Source organism: Aphelocoma coerulescens, chromosome 5 (assembly GCF_041296385.1).
Source record: "Aphelocoma coerulescens isolate FSJ_1873_10779 chromosome 5, UR_Acoe_1.0, whole genome shotgun sequence".
Lineage (NCBI taxonomy): Eukaryota > Metazoa > Chordata > Aves > Passeriformes > Corvidae > Aphelocoma > Aphelocoma coerulescens.
The window spans coordinates 11,504,086-11,520,762 of record NC_091019.1 but is presented as its reverse complement, the minus strand read 5'-3'; the positions used below and the strand labels follow the sequence as shown (position 1 = coordinate 11,520,762).

At 39.7% G+C, this 16,677-nt stretch overlaps 1 long non-coding RNA gene across 1 annotated transcript; it reads right to left on the bottom strand.

Moving 5' to 3' along the window:
- Nucleotides 1-1,145: 1,145 nt before the first annotated feature.
- LOC138110726 (uncharacterized) lies at nucleotides 1,146-15,697 on the bottom strand. The gene is made up of 3 exons (XR_011151029.1): nucleotides 15,534-15,697; nucleotides 2,901-3,018; nucleotides 1,146-1,573 (listed from the first exon to the last, which is right to left on the bottom strand). It is a non-coding gene; the product is annotated as an uncharacterized lncRNA (long non-coding RNA).
- Between the last annotated feature and the right edge of the window lie 980 nt (nucleotides 15,698-16,677).

The following is a 16,677-nucleotide window of genomic DNA, read 5'->3' as shown; positions in this document are numbered from 1 at the left end:
CATGGTTCCTGTTTATAGGGAAGACAAGGCATCCATTTTCAACACACTCTCCACAGCAAAAGCCAAAATATATTCCCAGTGTTGAAAATTGGGGTATTTTTTGTCCCCACCTGCACTGCCCCTCAGTGTCTCTCATCCACAGCACCTTCCTAGCTGTGCTCCAAAGCCAGCCCAGCACAGGCAAGATCAAATCCCATCACTCAGGTATCCCTTACAGTGCTCCAACTGCATGGAATAAATCCAGCATGAGTCTGGTGCAATTGCCATTAATGTCAGTCACAGCTACATCACTTATTTGCATAATTGAAGCTACCCCAGGGACTGAAATCCCAAAGGAGGCATGATCTTTGTCTCCCATCCAGACACTGAAAATTACACCGTTCTATTTTAATTCCATGTATCTAAATCTCCCCCGGGATTTAGAGCTATCGTTTAAAGAGCAATAAAGTGGTTGGCAAAGAACTGCAGACTACAAAATTTGAAAAAAATCTGAGAAAGGAAAATTTGCAAATGTTAAATCCAACTCAGTTGTTGAGATTCCCTAAGTTCAGTTTTTTGACAATAGACAGGAAAATAAAAACCATTAACTGTAGAGGAAAGGTCTTCAGTACAAAATTCTTTAATCTGGTTGAATGACTAATTTTTATCTGAAAAACTCCCACATAAAACATTTCTCTATGATTAATAAGTAATTACCATGCATTGTTATCAATAAGAATGTCTTATGATGCAGGGCATAGATGTATTAAGCTCACAGACAATGGACTGAATCATGAAGTCCTTTACAATGACTTTACATGAATTATTGTTTCAAGTTCCCTTCAAAGCAGTTGGCCATTCCTAGAATTGTGTTTCTTTTTCTTCCTTTAGATGTCTTAAATTGGAGAAAAGAGGCAAAACAGAAACCATCCAAAAGACTAAAAATCCAATTCAGATTAATTCATCCACTTGTTGTTTTGTTCTAACACACTGTGAAACTCCAGTGGCAGGGGCATGTGAGTTGGAACAGACCTAATAAATTATCTGCTATTCTGTCCAATGCCTTATTGTCAAGAAACAGCTGTATTAAAATATACTTCCCTTACCTGTTGGTTTGGGGTCTTTTAACAATGCTTCTTTTCATATTGCACATTTTATGAAAGAAACATCTTCTTGCAGATCTTCAAACATGTTTTTTTAGTGCTGAAGAGGAACTCCAAGAGTTGTGGTTGGCATTTCACCTCCTGCAGCCCAGAAACTGTGTTCTACCGGAAAAGTGCTTACTCCTGTTTTTTCACTTTTAAACAACAACTATTTAAATTATTAATGGCATTTTTCTCTGTTATTTAAATTTAACAATTTTTATTCTCCAGTGCTTGCATACAACTACTTTTATTCTTGAGACTGGTGGAATTCCAAATGGGTGGATCCACTCAGTAAAAATCTTGCCTTCTAGTTCCTCATAGCTTCAATAATTCCAGAGCTGAATAACAAATCATCATTTTAACAGACAGCCTTAGTAGCTTATCCCAGACATAGTCATTACTGTGGCCACAGTGATGAGGTAAGACCAGAAAATGAGTCCTTCAGTCATCTGTAAGGGAATTAAAAATGCTTTCCTTGAGCTGTGATACTCATTAATCTGCTTACCTTCCTGAGTTTTAGTGGCTAGAATTTTCCTGTGCTTTGTTTTCTTTCAATTATTTATGGATTCCTTAGAGCACGGAAAATATCAGGGCCTGTGATCAAGTCAAATCATGTCACACACAATAAAATATGATTCAGAATTCTTGCCAAATCCTGAAATATCTTTAATCTTTAATTTGCAATTAAGATTAATATCCAAAAGAGAAGCCATTGAAAAGGAGTGCCACTAAGAAAATATCAGCCTTCTGAAGACAGAGATTTATTAATATCATATATAACTTTTAAAGCAAATCTTCAAAATTTGATATGCAAGTAATACACAGAAATGTTGGTTGCTGAAAAAGGAGAGTAGTAACTTGCAAAGCAAAGCAGAGATAAAGAGGTTTTGATGCAGTGCAGGCATCTGCCTGTGCAACAGCATTACCTTTAAATAATATATAGACACTGTGGAAATGCACTTTAGTCATTAGCATTTCAGAGGAGACTATGGTTGAAACAAGTTGCCATTATGTGTCAGCACAGTATTTTACAGAATTTCTTTAATAAGTGTTTAAATGTGGGCATGCAGTGGGTTCTGTCGTACACAAATACATAAACTACAGAAAAATACTGTCATTGTTATAAATTTCCAACTAATAAATTTAAAGCAAGGATTAAAGTGTTCTCTTTCTTGAATTCTCCCAAAACTTTTTCTACCTCAGTCATTTAAATACAATTACCATGCTCTTTGAAGGCAGACATATGAAAAAAATCTATCAAACTTTAAAATCTAAGAACAAATCATACCATACTTGCTCACATGGTACAGTGGTTTACTATTTTGTTTCTTTCCCTGGAAGAAATTAATGACTTGGCACCAGACACCAGAGTTAAGCCTTTTATTAATTTTGAGAACACTCCCAAACTGTCAAAGTCCCAGTTCACTGTAGCCCTGTTGAGTTAGTGCTCCACTAATAATTAGAAATATTTCTAGTTAAAACAGAGCAAGGATGGACAAGGATGGACCCTCTCTAAACCTTTCCATTCTGTCAAGCTGAGATAGAAATCATACCAAATATAGATTCTTTCACGAGAAATTTGCTCCTTTCTGCTTGCCAGACGCATTGCTTTTAGAAGACCTTTTTATCCAATATTTCAATAGTTCTTTAAAACATGCATGTAAATGTTGATCTGAAGGAGTTAAAAAAGCAACTCAGATCATAAAAAAGCATCATTTGGTTTATTCCAGATCACATAGGCAGGGCTGTGGCATTTCCATGTTAATATACACACACCTCTGTGTGTTGTGCTCAAGGCTGGGGAGAAAGTTAAGCACATCACACATCTTTCCTCAGGAGGTCTTAGCTGGGGACACCAGTGGGAGGCAAAGGATGAGAGTTTGCCACACAGCTCCTGCTTTCAGCAGATAATCACAGTGTTATTCCATGTGCAGCTATCAGGAGATTCCAGTGCCCATCACCCCATGTGTGTAATAACCCTGGGGGCCCAAAGCAGAAGTGGACCCCAGCCCACCCCACCTCCCAGGACACAGCTGGGGAGGAAGATTCCCACATCCCCTTCCCTGGTTAAAATCACACATTTGAGTATGAGCTCCTTGGAGCAGTGCTCAAATTAGAATTCTTTCCCTAACAGTAGCATGGAGAAAACTTCTTGCTGGCCCCACAGAGTGACCACACAATGTACTCAGAGCACAAGCAACACCGAGGGCAAACCAGCAACCCAGGGCTGCAGCCACTGCCAAAAACACAAGCAGCTGGAAAAATAATTCCTTGGCCAGGAGAAGTAGAAATGTTTCCTGTCTTTGACAAGGTGGGAGAGCAGTGCTGACCAGCTTGCTGGCTGGCAGCATATATACATGTACATATATAAATATAGGGCATAGTTGGTTCAAAAATGAAGGGGGAGGGGGAAAAAAAAAGTGATGTGTAAACAATTAATGCATCTGTGGCAATGTCTCAAGTAACTGAGCTGATCTGCCTTCTGCTACTTAATTAGAACACTCTGTTCAGTACATACTGTGTCCCCAGTAAGCAATGCCTCCTGAGCAAATTGAAATAAGCATAATAAATCTTGCTTTTTTTTCCTCCAGACATACAATTCTCTCTCTACACCCAATACGTACACATGTAGGGAGAGAGAGAAGATAAAAAAATAAAGTGGCAGGAGGAAAACAGCAACAGCCACCATGTTCATTTTTTATCTCTCTGAGAAATTAGCTTTGCAGGGCTGTAGAGCTGATGACAGCCTGCACAAGGACAGAGTTTGGTGAATAATTCAGACACAGTAATTTTTAGATATATCTCACAACTTTGGAACTGTGCAGATCAGTTAACTGTACTTGCATGTCCGAGAAAAAAGCAGCAAAATGTAAACCAATTCAGGTAAAAGTTTGAATGCACATCCATGAAAACAAATGTATGTGGCAATATATATATATATCTATATCTATTTTCTCATGTCAATAATTTTATAACAACTATAATGCATTTCAACACTAAAGATAAATGTTCTACCTACTATGTCTTGCCTTTTTTTTTTTTTCTGCATTTGACTCAGATGGGAGCCAGCTGTAACACCTGAGTGGTTTTTTTACAAGACATAAATGTAATAACAAGGGGTTTGGGCTTCTCAGCATTAGTATCCTCGTGCTTTTCAAAATGGCCACACTGTAAAAGATGGTGCTCACGCAGCAAGGGAGAAAAAATGTTGCTGTATTAAGGCAGAGTAGTTTACAAAAGCAGTGAGAGACCTAAAGTGATACACAGCTTGTGTTTATAAAAATTCATAAGCATTTCAAGTGCACTCCTAAAGGAATCGTGTAGATGCTGCAACAAATTATTATATAATATAATTAAACAAAAAACCCTGGAATAGCAAAATAGCATTAAGCGACAAATTTTCATTGCTGTAGCAGTGGCAGACTGCAAGCAAAGATCCCATTAGAGGTAATGGGAGCTGAAGTTATAATCCACTGTGCAGTGTCGAAAATAATATCCCTGTGGCTTTGGCTTAAACTGGCAGAGTTAAGGCAGCAACCTGATTTCTAAATCTCCCCATTGTGTGCAGACAGGAACCCTCACAATGTCCCTCTTTCCCTTCTCCCCGTCAAACACTTTTTTTTCTAAAGAATCACCTTTGAGCACAAAGGAGGGAGGGAGGATCAGGCTTGCTATATATGATTGTGCATTTCCTTTACTTGTGTTGGTATAATCAAGCTTTTACTTCATTTTAGCATGGCTAACAGAGCAAAGTGCTAGCACTGAGAGTTCTGGTGCTTCTCACTCTTCAGCCTTGGATAAATCACCTTTGGACTGGTGTAGACAGGCTGCTGGCATGGTGAAGGAAGCTGCTGCCCCTCTCTAAAATCACCCTTCCCCTCATGCAGACACAAATTGCAGCAGTCTGTGGCCATGCACACCACGGGCATCCCCCAATGCTATGGCTGGTAGCTGCATTTCTCACATGAAATTTGTCCTGTGGGGCCACTTTGTAGCCCTCAAGTTCCTGTTACCTGCTTTCACAGGTTTTGCTGTCACAGGTTTTGCTGTCACTTAAGCTCTCTCAGAGTTCTGTCAGCTTTAAACAGACTGGATGCCCAAACAGAAATGCTGCAGCCCAGCTCCAATCCAGACCTGTGGGCTTGGGCTGTCTCCCATCCTTCAATTACACCTGCCAGCTCCAAAATGCTGGAATAAAAACAATGCCCATGTGGAATCTGGACAAATGTGCGGAGGGTTTTTATCAGTTTTCATAATTTCTAAGTGTTTGGAGTAACATGTTTGTGTAACTGCTGGAAAAGAGCCTTACCCACACTGGCAGAGGAGCTGGGCTCACACCTACAGGTCATGAGGAGGATGGACTGTGCTCTCTACAAACCTGCAGGTGACACCAAAGAGGGGGGAGCTTGAAGGCAAGGCAATCATTCAGTGGAAACTCAACAAGATGGAGGTAAAACCATCAAAAACCTCATGAAGTCCAAAAAAAGACAGGTATAAAGCCCAGAATGTGGCTGGACCAGTCCTATGATTCCCCCCAGGGAGGGGACTTGGCTGGGCAGCAGCTCTGCAGAAAATAATCTCAGGGTCCTGATGGATGAGTATTGACCCCTCACTTGAACCCCCAGCCTAAATTTCTGTATTGTTCTCCCTTCCTACAGGCTCACAGCAAAGCCATCTTACACATACATTTATCTGCTCTTCTTCTCCATCCAAACGTGGCAGGGAATTAATCCCATTCTATGTCAAGGAAAACACACACACCCAGACATCTGCAGTAGCTCTGATGGCACCAACCACACAGTGAATCCGTGGCAGAAGCAGAATTAGAAAACAAGAATTACTGGCTTCCAATTCTACCTATTATCCATTCAGCCATGATGATTTTCCATGCAAACCTTGCCTTGCCTGGGACTGCTGTTGTGATGTGTTTTAACAGCACTGAGCACAACAGCTTTCTGGCCTACAACTGATAATTCTTGGCATTACTGTAATGCAGATTATGATAATTATTAATAATGTGCTGGGGTAGGAATAAATTATGTGTAATACACAAAATTATTCTGGTGCAGAGCAGTGAGCTCTAACACAACAGAAAAAAAAATAACTACTGGCAGAGTATGTGTAATAAAGTAATAATTGTCACACAAGCGATAAGCACTTGGACAAAGGGGTTTTTAGGAAAGAACTGGCTTTTTCATGAATGTTTGTACAGGATTTAGCACTGTCCATAATCCAGCCTGCTACATACTGTTGTGATCCAAACAAATTTTAGACAAAAGAAAATAAACAAAACATAAATACAAAATTTGAGACATATAAAAACCTTTTCTCCAATACAGAAAGACAAAAAGTTGAGCAGTATTCATATAGTAGGGGAAAAGGTTTGCTACACGTACACCTCTTCTTCTTCTTTTCTGACCATCTTAACAGAAAAAAATTAATAACTGAATAATCAGAATGAAGATTTCTGAATCAATATTCAATAAAATTATTAACTTTGTTTCCAATGCAATGCATTTTTGGATTTGGCATTCTGTTCAAGCCACTTTTATGCTCCCCCATAAAAACTAATTGCAAGCATCAGTGTGATGCAGGACAATAAAAGGTTTTTGAAGGTACTGTCCTGGCTGAGGCCATTCTGTCATATTTAAAATTTCATGGACCTTCTTGTCCAGCAGATTCAAAAGCTCACTCAAAAAATCTCTGTGTGACCTAGGCTTATCTCCCAGGGACAATACCAGCAATCCACCAAACCTGGCAATTCTCTGTAGTGAAAGGGTCAAGTATAAAGTCATGTTTTACTTGAACTTTATTCTTTCCTGGAAAAAAAAGGATTTCAGATGAACTGAAAGAAGGAAGAAAAACCCCTGTGTACTAAGTCAAGAGGCAAAGTCTATAAATAGCAGCCTGAAAGGATGAGAGGATTCTCTGATCTTTTCAAAGATACCTGGGGTGACTATTCCACTTTCTGCATCGCTCCTGCCACCAACTGTCTGTTAATTGTTTGATTGTCCTCTGCTGTTGCCTTTGGAAATATCTCTTAATACTTTCTAAGCTTAACGTTACAAGACACGAGCATGAACTACAAATGAAGGAGTACAAAGAGGAGTTTATGGCAGAATCTGAGCAAAACCAATGCTTATATAAATAATATATAATACCTCCCTTAAAAGGTTCAAATCCTGCCTCCAGTAAAGTAAATGGCAGAACAAAGCATTTCATCCCACTTTTTGGTACAGCTCTATCACTGTGCTTGAGAAATAAGGAAGAAATCTAGGTAATAAAACACTATAAACCCCATGACCCTTGGGTTTTCTAGGTGGCACCTGCTAGAAGAGGTGCAATAATTACTGGTTACTGGGGCCTCAGTGTCTATGACCACATGACAGCAAAGGTGACTCACAGATTCCATAAAGACAACTAGAAAGAAAAGAATTTTTAGCTCTTGACTCTATTTTTAAGCATTTCTACAGCATCATTCACCATAGTATCTGTGAAGAGGCTAGATTCTAAAATCGAAAGTCTTCACAGACAACCATTATTCCCCTGGGTCATTTATACACAGGGCAACATCTGTCATACATGCTTTAGAGCATGCCAAAATATTCAAATGTAGCTCTTAATATGCATGAGCACAGTACCCACCCAAAACAACCAATAATCTCTTGGGACTTTAACATGTAGAGTACTTTTCTAGCAATGGCTTCGACCTGCTAAAGTTGTGGAAACATGTTCAGAACTGCTTTAAGTAATGAATTTTGTCACCAAACAAAATTGCTGTTTCATCTTTTAATTCTGCAGAGACCTGCTGAAAAATTAATAATTTATTATCTCCATTAAACAGAAAGAATCCACATAAACTGTACCTTTTGATAAAGTCCTAAGGATTGTGCATTAGAACTACATCATCAGTATTGCAAAGGTCCGTTCTTTACTCAATTTATGCTTCAACACACATCCATTTCTTTTTCTTCTTTTTTTTTTTTCAGAATTCACTTATTTTTAGATAAATCTAGAGAGGATGAAGGTAACTCTGTTCCCTGGAATTTTTAATAACACGTAATATTAAGTGCCTTGAAATTTTTCCATATCAGAGAGGAAATAAACCAGGATCTTTAAAGAGGAGTTAAAAATTGATTTGATTCTTACACGTTATACATTCTTGAACATGGTATTGTAGTTATCAATAATAAATACTGAGATATCAAAGTCAAGGTGTGCCAGGCACTGCACAAACACAGAGACTACAAGAGCTGCCAATGTGCACAGGCAAATTAGCACATGGAGAGGGAAACGTGTGGGGTGATTTCTCCCCTGTATAATTATCATTATTATCATTATCAAAGCCTGTAGCTTCCTTGATCTGGTGGAATACAGTGTCATTTGTGTTCAGGCTACTGAAAATAAACCTGACAGTAACAACCAACACATCTGTAACACAGCCCAGTGCCCAACCTTTCGTATTTTATTATTTTCAAAGCATCAGGAAGCAGAGGAAAAGACAAGAATATCAGTAAACCTCAGCGTTCTTGGCATCTCTAAGGCAGAGGGAGACAGGCGGTCAGACAACAAATGCTAAATTAAACAGCAGAGATTCATTCTCTACGCTCAAAGAGTTCCTTCTAAAAATGAAACTGTCAGATTTGACTATAAATGTTTGTTTATTATTGATCTTTTGGGACCTGCAGTTGTTGTGAAGTACTAGAGATTGCAAACTCCCTGTGTTTTGGAAATCAGGCATTGAGCATTCTCATAGAAGAAGACAGGGAAAATAATTCTTCTCTTTAAATATAATACTTATTTTATAGCTCTCCTTTTACCAACGCTTCATTTAAAGTTTTTAGACTCTTTTGTATTGAAAAAAAAGAGTTCTGACTCTGCAGGAAACACTCTCAGTGGGAGGTAGCTTATAAATTAATACACGAACTTGGGGGAACCTCTTACAGTACAGGAGTGTAATCTATACATAATTCAAGGGAACACAGATCTAAAAAAACCACAGGGGAAAAAAAAAATCTCAAAAACAGAGAAAAATTAAATATTAGAACAAACAATTCCACCACTTTGGGTGGATCTACACAGAACATTGGGCCATGGCAGGGGCACTGGATCTCCTGATGCCATGATGATTTCTTGCCTTCTCTTTTATACCCCTGTTATACCTTTTTACAACTTCTGTATTCTCAGTGCTTTTTGCCTACATTCTTGGACTTGTTTGTCAAGCTGAGAGACTAAACCTTTTAGAAGCTTCATAGCTAGGGATCAGTGTGCCCCAGACCCCAAGGTCCTCTCCAGAACACATTCTGTAAACTGAGATAGAACCATCCAGGGGAAGGTTCCTTGGGGAGGGGGGCTCACTTGAACCTCTCACTGGGGAATCTTTGATAGATCTGCTAATTAGTAAAACCTATAATGTTATCCCAGAGCTTTTGCAGGGTGTGCATTGCAGTGGGCATTGGGGTGCATTCGACCTGGACGTGTGCACCTAAGGATCCTTAAAATAAATACCAAGGTAAAACCCCTTTTCCCCTTCTAACCATGTTTGACTCTTGATTTTAAGACCAGGAGAAGGCATCACTCCTGGTTGGGAACCAGTTTGTCTGCTGGGCTGTGCAGAGCTGCCTGCTCCAAAACACACAGGATTTCTAGAGGCCAGGGACACACTACTATGACATTGCTGTTGTACATCACACATGGAAAGTTGGAACATAAATTAAGGAAGGTGTATAACTCCATGGTTCCAGCACTGCCCATAAATCTTATTGCACTAAGCCTGAGTCAGTTTTTTAAGGAGCTTCCCTGGCACCCACAACCTCTCCAGGCAATGACAATGTTTGGATAGGAGATAGTGCACCAGGATAGTGCTGCTGGATGGAGGCAAGATCTGCACAGGGATGAGATGGGGTCACTCTCCAGGCTCACCAGAGCCTTCCACTGTGAATCAAGGACACTCCCAGTGCAAGGGGTGAATCCAGCCAGAGCAGGCTGGAAATGGAAAAGTGGTCTCCCATCACAGCAACACTCCAGCAGCCCCCTCCTGGAAATTAACTGGGAAATAAAGGCATGCATCCTCCTTTAATGCAGGGTGATCCTCACAATACTCACATAGAGTGGCCTCGGGTCCCAGCGAGTCTAGAAACACTGCTTGGGAAGGAAGTCAGACCAAGGAAGGTTGTGGTTCATTCCCAACACTTGGACAGCATTTCAGCTCCCAGTGCCACAGACAGAGCCACTACCAGACATGCAGGGACCCTGTGACCCTGGAGGTCACAGCCCAGGAATGCTCACAAAAGGCATCTGTGGCCCACAAGGCAGTGGATACAATGCTCCTCAGGATGTCAATTGGAGCTCAGTTCTCCTCAGGAAGAAGGGAGCCATGCTGGAAGGAAAGGAGGATGACAGTGGCTGTATTCTCTGTTTTCACGTACATTATTCCCATTCAGCTGAAACAACAGCAAAGGCTGTGTGTGCAAAGGCTGCAGTAGAGTGAAATATGTAGCACAGGGCAGGAATTTTGTCTCTTTCCTATTTTTCATCTTTTTCTGCAGGTTTACAGATAGTGTTTTTCAGATGGGAGCTGGTAGCTGATGCCATCCCATCTTTTGCTTTTGATTCATGTAAATTCCTTTTGGGTTGAATTCTGATTTAGTAACTCGGCGTACTGTGAAATGACTATAGATTCCAGCTCTAGCCAGGCAAGAAGCCAAGGTAACTGCATTGTGAGAGGGATGGGCCTCAGCTCTGCTCTTGAAAATTTAACGCATTTTAACAATTGATTTTCAAATGAAACATGCATGCTACGTCACATCAAAACAGAGCAGTATTAGGTTTCCTCCGTGCTTGGTGCTGCTGAATTCAGTTGCCTCATTTGATCCTAATTGCATTAGAAGAAAAAGACAATTGGCTTCTCACTTTAAAAATACTCAAAAAGCAACAAAAAAAAGGTAACTGCTTAAAATGCAACAACCTGGGAGTCAGCACAAGCACTACAAAGTAACTGCAGCGTGTATGAAGCAGTAAAGAACACAGAAACTCATTTTGATTATACCTGCAGAATCAAATCCATCTCTAAGTGTCGTATTCCCAAGCACAACAGAAGTAAAAGTTTGCCATGACAAAGGGTAACTGCAGCAGAACTGCTCCAAGAAGCCTCAAACAGCCAAACCATGGCTGGGAAAACCAGAGCACTGCACGTCTCTAGATGTTCAAGAGCATCTTACTAAAAAGCTCAGCAATATGCTCCAAATCTGAATCAAAATTCCCAAATTCCAGGGCTATTCCCATCATATTGCTGTTTAAAAAGCAAGATGACTTCTTGCTTTTTCCTGGGCAGGTCTTCCTCATCCAGCCCCTGCCTGAAGGAACAGACAGGGCCCTCTTCCATCCTCATACCTTCAAATCACACAGCTCCCACTGCCTCCTCAGCTTTCCTTTAATGTTTTCAAACACATCCATGACTTGCTGTGGACTGGATATTCCCAGAAAGGAAAACACAACATTAACTATGCAAATCTCTTTTTTTCCTGGAAAGACTTCATTACAAGTGCTATGTTCTTTCCTATGAGAAGCAACAACCTTAAAATACATTTCCCCGTAGTGTATCTCATTACAACTACAGAAATAACCAGCCTGTTTGCTCTGATCTTCACAACAGCTGTAAATCCTAAATAGTGCATTAATTGTATAGGCAGACACCGTGTGCAGTTGTGTGTATTTCAATCTTTTTTCAATTACCCAACCAATTTTCATAGTCCCTTTAAAAAAAAAGGTTTATAACAAGGAGCTTTGGGTACTTTAGCCTAAAATGACAAAGAGAGTTCAGATGGATAATTACAAAGCAGGATAAACTGTGAATGCAGTATACAATTATTAAATTTTGCAGAACTATTAAGGCAAAAGTGACTGGAATATAGCATCACATGAAGTTCATATACACTGATAAAAATCATATTAAAATCATATATGAGCAGTAGAACACAGAATGATGAAGGTCAAAGAAATAACAGTCACTTTGATACAACTTAATGTGAATGAAGCCTTGAACAATGGCATCCTTAGTTTAGCATTTCTTGTGTCTTGCTCTGTATCACACTTCTGGTACCATTTAGGAATCATCAAATAATTCAAAAGTAAATTTTAGATACTACATAAAAGATTTGACAAAACATTACAGAAATTATCTTTCAAAGGACACTGTATAAATAAGACTGCAAGGCTTTCTAAATCAGGCTTATTTAAACTTGATATTTTTCTGCATTGCTGAAACAAAAAAAATATATTGGGGTCCTAAAATAATATAAATGTGTCTATATCCAGATGCATATCTACTTTAATTTCACAAATTAAATATAAAACATAAACAAAATCTCATATGGTGAAAAATATACTGATTTCTAATATCAAGCAGCATAAATGACTTAAACCATCTAAGAAGATTTTAAAGCTGATTTTATTAGACATTTCACATTAAATGTGGGTTTTATACTATTTTCCAGCAGGGTTTCCACCCCCCTAGAAAAAGATAATTTTAGAAAAGGATATCTTTTTAAAAAGTGCAATTACATAAAAATTAAGAGATTTTTATTATGTTTACAATAAGTGAAAATTTATGTTTAGAAAGTCTGACCTAAACCTTCTTGCTGCCAACAAAAATATTCTCACTCACTTCAAATGTAATGGAATATTTAGACCATCTAAATTGGTTTTAAGTTTAATTTACTAACAAAAAAAGTAGCAAAGGACCACCAATGTTGCAGAACTTGTTTGCATAGTTGTCATCCCTAGAAATGGGACAGAAAGTTGTTTCTTATCACAGAAAAGACTCCCAGAATGATTTAGGTGGGATGAGACCACCAGAGGCCCCCTCATCCTCCTGCCTGCTCAGAGTAGGGTGCATGGAGTGACCAGTGCAGATCAAACCTTTCAACACTGATGGCACCACAAGATGAAACAGAAGATTTATGTGTGGTACCTGCTGTGCAACACTAGGGAAAAGCTAAAATAATCCTGATTTTGCCAATTAGATGCAACCAGCAGAGATTCTGAGCATTATTTGAGTAACATTTTCTCCATCTCTGCAAACTGCAGTGCTGTTAACAGCCATAAATTAATTGGCCATCCATTTTTTAAAGCCCAGACATCACTTCCCATGTCAAAAAATCCACAGCATCAACATGTGCTGATCCATATTACTTCTATTCAGAGAGGGTAAAACAATATGAGATCCAGGCAAGGCTGACAAAACAGGAATGCTATGATTAAAGTGTCCTTATTCTCTTGCCCTAATTCCAGAGGCAGATTGCTACTTAAAGCCAAATGACTTGGATTTCCACAGAACATGGTGAAAGCAAGACATTTCTCCCTTCCCAGCAAAGCATGGCAATTCAGTAAATCAATGTTAATGTCGTGATCGGCAATTTAACCAAATTATTTATCAGCAATTGTTTATCCTTTCCTATCAGCAAAACCCACAGCCGTGATGTTATGCAGTATTCACTCTATACAAGCATACACACAAGTGGAATAAGGTCTGAGCAGCTGTGCAGAAACACAGCTTCCAACAAATCGATTTGTGTTTGGAGAGAGATGTTCCACTATTTCCTGGGGTATGCAGAGCTACAGGATGCAGCAGGGCAGCAGCTTAAAGGTTAGATTTGCAAGGAAAACTCCGTGACTGACCTTTTCAAAGCCACCTAGGAAAATGGACACTCATTTTGCCTCCATCTTAAAGTTAATTTCCATCCAGGATTTGTCTTCCTTCTGCATAGCTGGAATTCTACCCTCCTAAAATCTCTGCTTACAGGCTTGGAAGTAAGACTCTCTTCCCTTTTCTTTGTTGCAAAGTTATCAAGGGCCCCTTTGTTCTTATATTGTGTGGTTCATTAAAAAAGGAGAGCTTTCATTTTCCTTATAATGGAAGTTGTGCCTTCAGAAACTACACATATCCCTGAAACAACCCTATGTGGAATCTGTTGATATCAGATACATATTTCCCTCAGAAACACTCTCACAGTGAAAGAGAAATAGCTTTTCATAAAAGAAACTAAAAGAACTTGAAAAGTAATACAAAACACAATAAAAGAATTTATTGCTAGCAGTGCTTTTCTGAAGTATCTCTCTTTTTGGAGATGTGTCACCATTTCCTAAAGGGTTTGTATTAAAAAACACTTCAAAAATACACAGCAGGTTGTCTTTAGGGATTCTATCAGGCTTCATTTCTAACTGATTCTCCAGAAGTGTATATGTGAAAAGGAAAAATCCTGCTACACTAAACACTGATGTCAGATGAGATCCTCCACTCTAGCACTATACTCATGTTGCACCTGAAGAGTATCCACTGGGGAGAATTCCTTGCTCCACCACTAGACAAATGAATCTCTGCCCTCACCACACCCCCATCTCGACCATTATTGAGGGAGCTGGGTGTAAAATGCATTTGCATTTCAGTAAGATGGATTTTTAAGAGCCTGCTAATGCTGCACACGCTTGCTTGGACACACCACCCCCATTTTCATTCAGTACAGTAAAACTGGACCCTTTCCATTGCCCTGTTTTCACCACGAAATAATCCCTTCTATTTCCAAAGTTCCTTATCCTTCCTGTGAACCTTTATCTCAGCAGCAGGCTGAAGCACCAGCCTCTGCTAATAAGGAGAAAGTCCCTAGTGAATCCTTGTCTGGTTTAATCTTTATTTTCAGACCACTTCTTCTGCAACACATACTAATTAATTAATTTCCACTTTAACTTGCCAAACTCTATGCCATAACAAGACAACCTCCACTGTGGCTTCTCTCCCTTTCTCTCTGGCACTCTTTTCAGCATGTCAAAATTTCTGCCACCCATCAGAGCAGCTGGAATTTCAACCACATTACATCGTTGGCCTGTCCCTCTACCAATAAAAGACAACATGAGCCTTGCCTTCACCTTCTCAGCATCTCAGCAGCCATCCCCTGAAAGGCTTTCCCATACTGTATACCAGACTCAGTCAAATCCCACTTTGCTCAAACATCTCCTCAAATTCCATTTGCTCATTCAAAAACTTATTTCAGTATTAGCAAAGGGCAAAAATATAAAAGGTTATAATATCTATTTGTCACCCCTACTTAGATTAGATTCTTATTTCAGCTCAGAATATGAATTGGGGAAAATTATCTAAAATGGCACTTGAGTAATTTCATGATTATACCAGAGATGTTTTCTCTCATCTTTAGGTAAGAGATCTTTCATTCAGCTTGATTATTCAAGCTTTGTGTGAGCCCTCACTTTTTTTTGTCATAATCTTCAGCAGACAAATCAAACGAGGTATTTCTCAAATTGTCTTTCCGGGAGCACATCATTCCATTATTTTTTTTCGTGGCACTGACACGCATGTGGGTGACATTTGCGCATATTCACCCTCGGGCACCTTACCTCGATACATTCCTGCACAGAGCAGGATTGCAGTTCACTGGGAAAGGCTGGAATAAGGCACTTCCCTGCTGTCCATGGGCAGTAAATCAGATTTCAATTCAGTGCTGTGCAATAATCAAGAGAGACATCTGCTGGCAATAAAAGCAAAGGGCAGCCATCATGAACCACCATCAGAGCACTACACATTTAACTATGTGGATATACACTTATCCACGAAAATGAACCGTTCAGGGCTAATTAGAAATACCCAGTCGGCTGAAATCACACATTTGCTTTCATTACACCCTCTCCCAGGTGCATCCTGTTTCGTTTGTGATGTATTTCCTCTGGTTTTGTTGGATCTCCTTTGCTGCTTTATGCTGCTTCACAAATTTGGTCAGTGGGATGGCTGCAGCTGAATACAAGAGGTGTTTATTTACTAAAAGGATTGCACATCTTGTTCAAAGCTTTGCTCTGAGTGCAAGGTAGTTTATAAATATGAGTCCTATAATTTTAGCAAATGAATGAGAGGATGCCATCCATTAACTAATTAGTACATAGCAATTAATTGTAAACTATCAAGCTTTGATGGTACCTTAACACCACCCACAGCAATGGCAGTGGCACCAGAGGAAGTGTGATCATTGGCACAGCTCCAGGGGGATGAGAATCCAGCCAGCCTTCCAGCGTGGGAGCTATTTCACTAATCGGGACAAAGATTATTTTTAGACAACTCTCATGTGAGCTATGAAAGGAAAAGCCTTCTTAGACAATGCCTTAAAGTGACACTTAGCCACAGCCTTGTTAGCTTGGTTTGGTTTGGCCTGTGGCTTAATGTTCATATTTTGAACTTTATCAAGAGCCAAGGAGGAAAAAGTGCCGCAGGCGTCCAGCAGGACATTTCAAATAAACAGGGAGGCACACCATAACCTGCTGCCAGTGCAATGCTGCTGATGCAGCTGCCTCACATTTGATTCCACCCACTTTTTAAATGTTCCAGCCTCTTTTCCCAGCTCTCAAGCAATGCCTTTCAGCCCTGCTCAGGGAGGAGCCCATTGTTCCACCATCCCCTGCAAGGCAGGAGATGGCATCCGTAAGTAACAGATGCTGTTCCCTCTCCAGGACTTAGCCTTAGGTCTTAGGAAAACTCTTGTGATCAGATTTC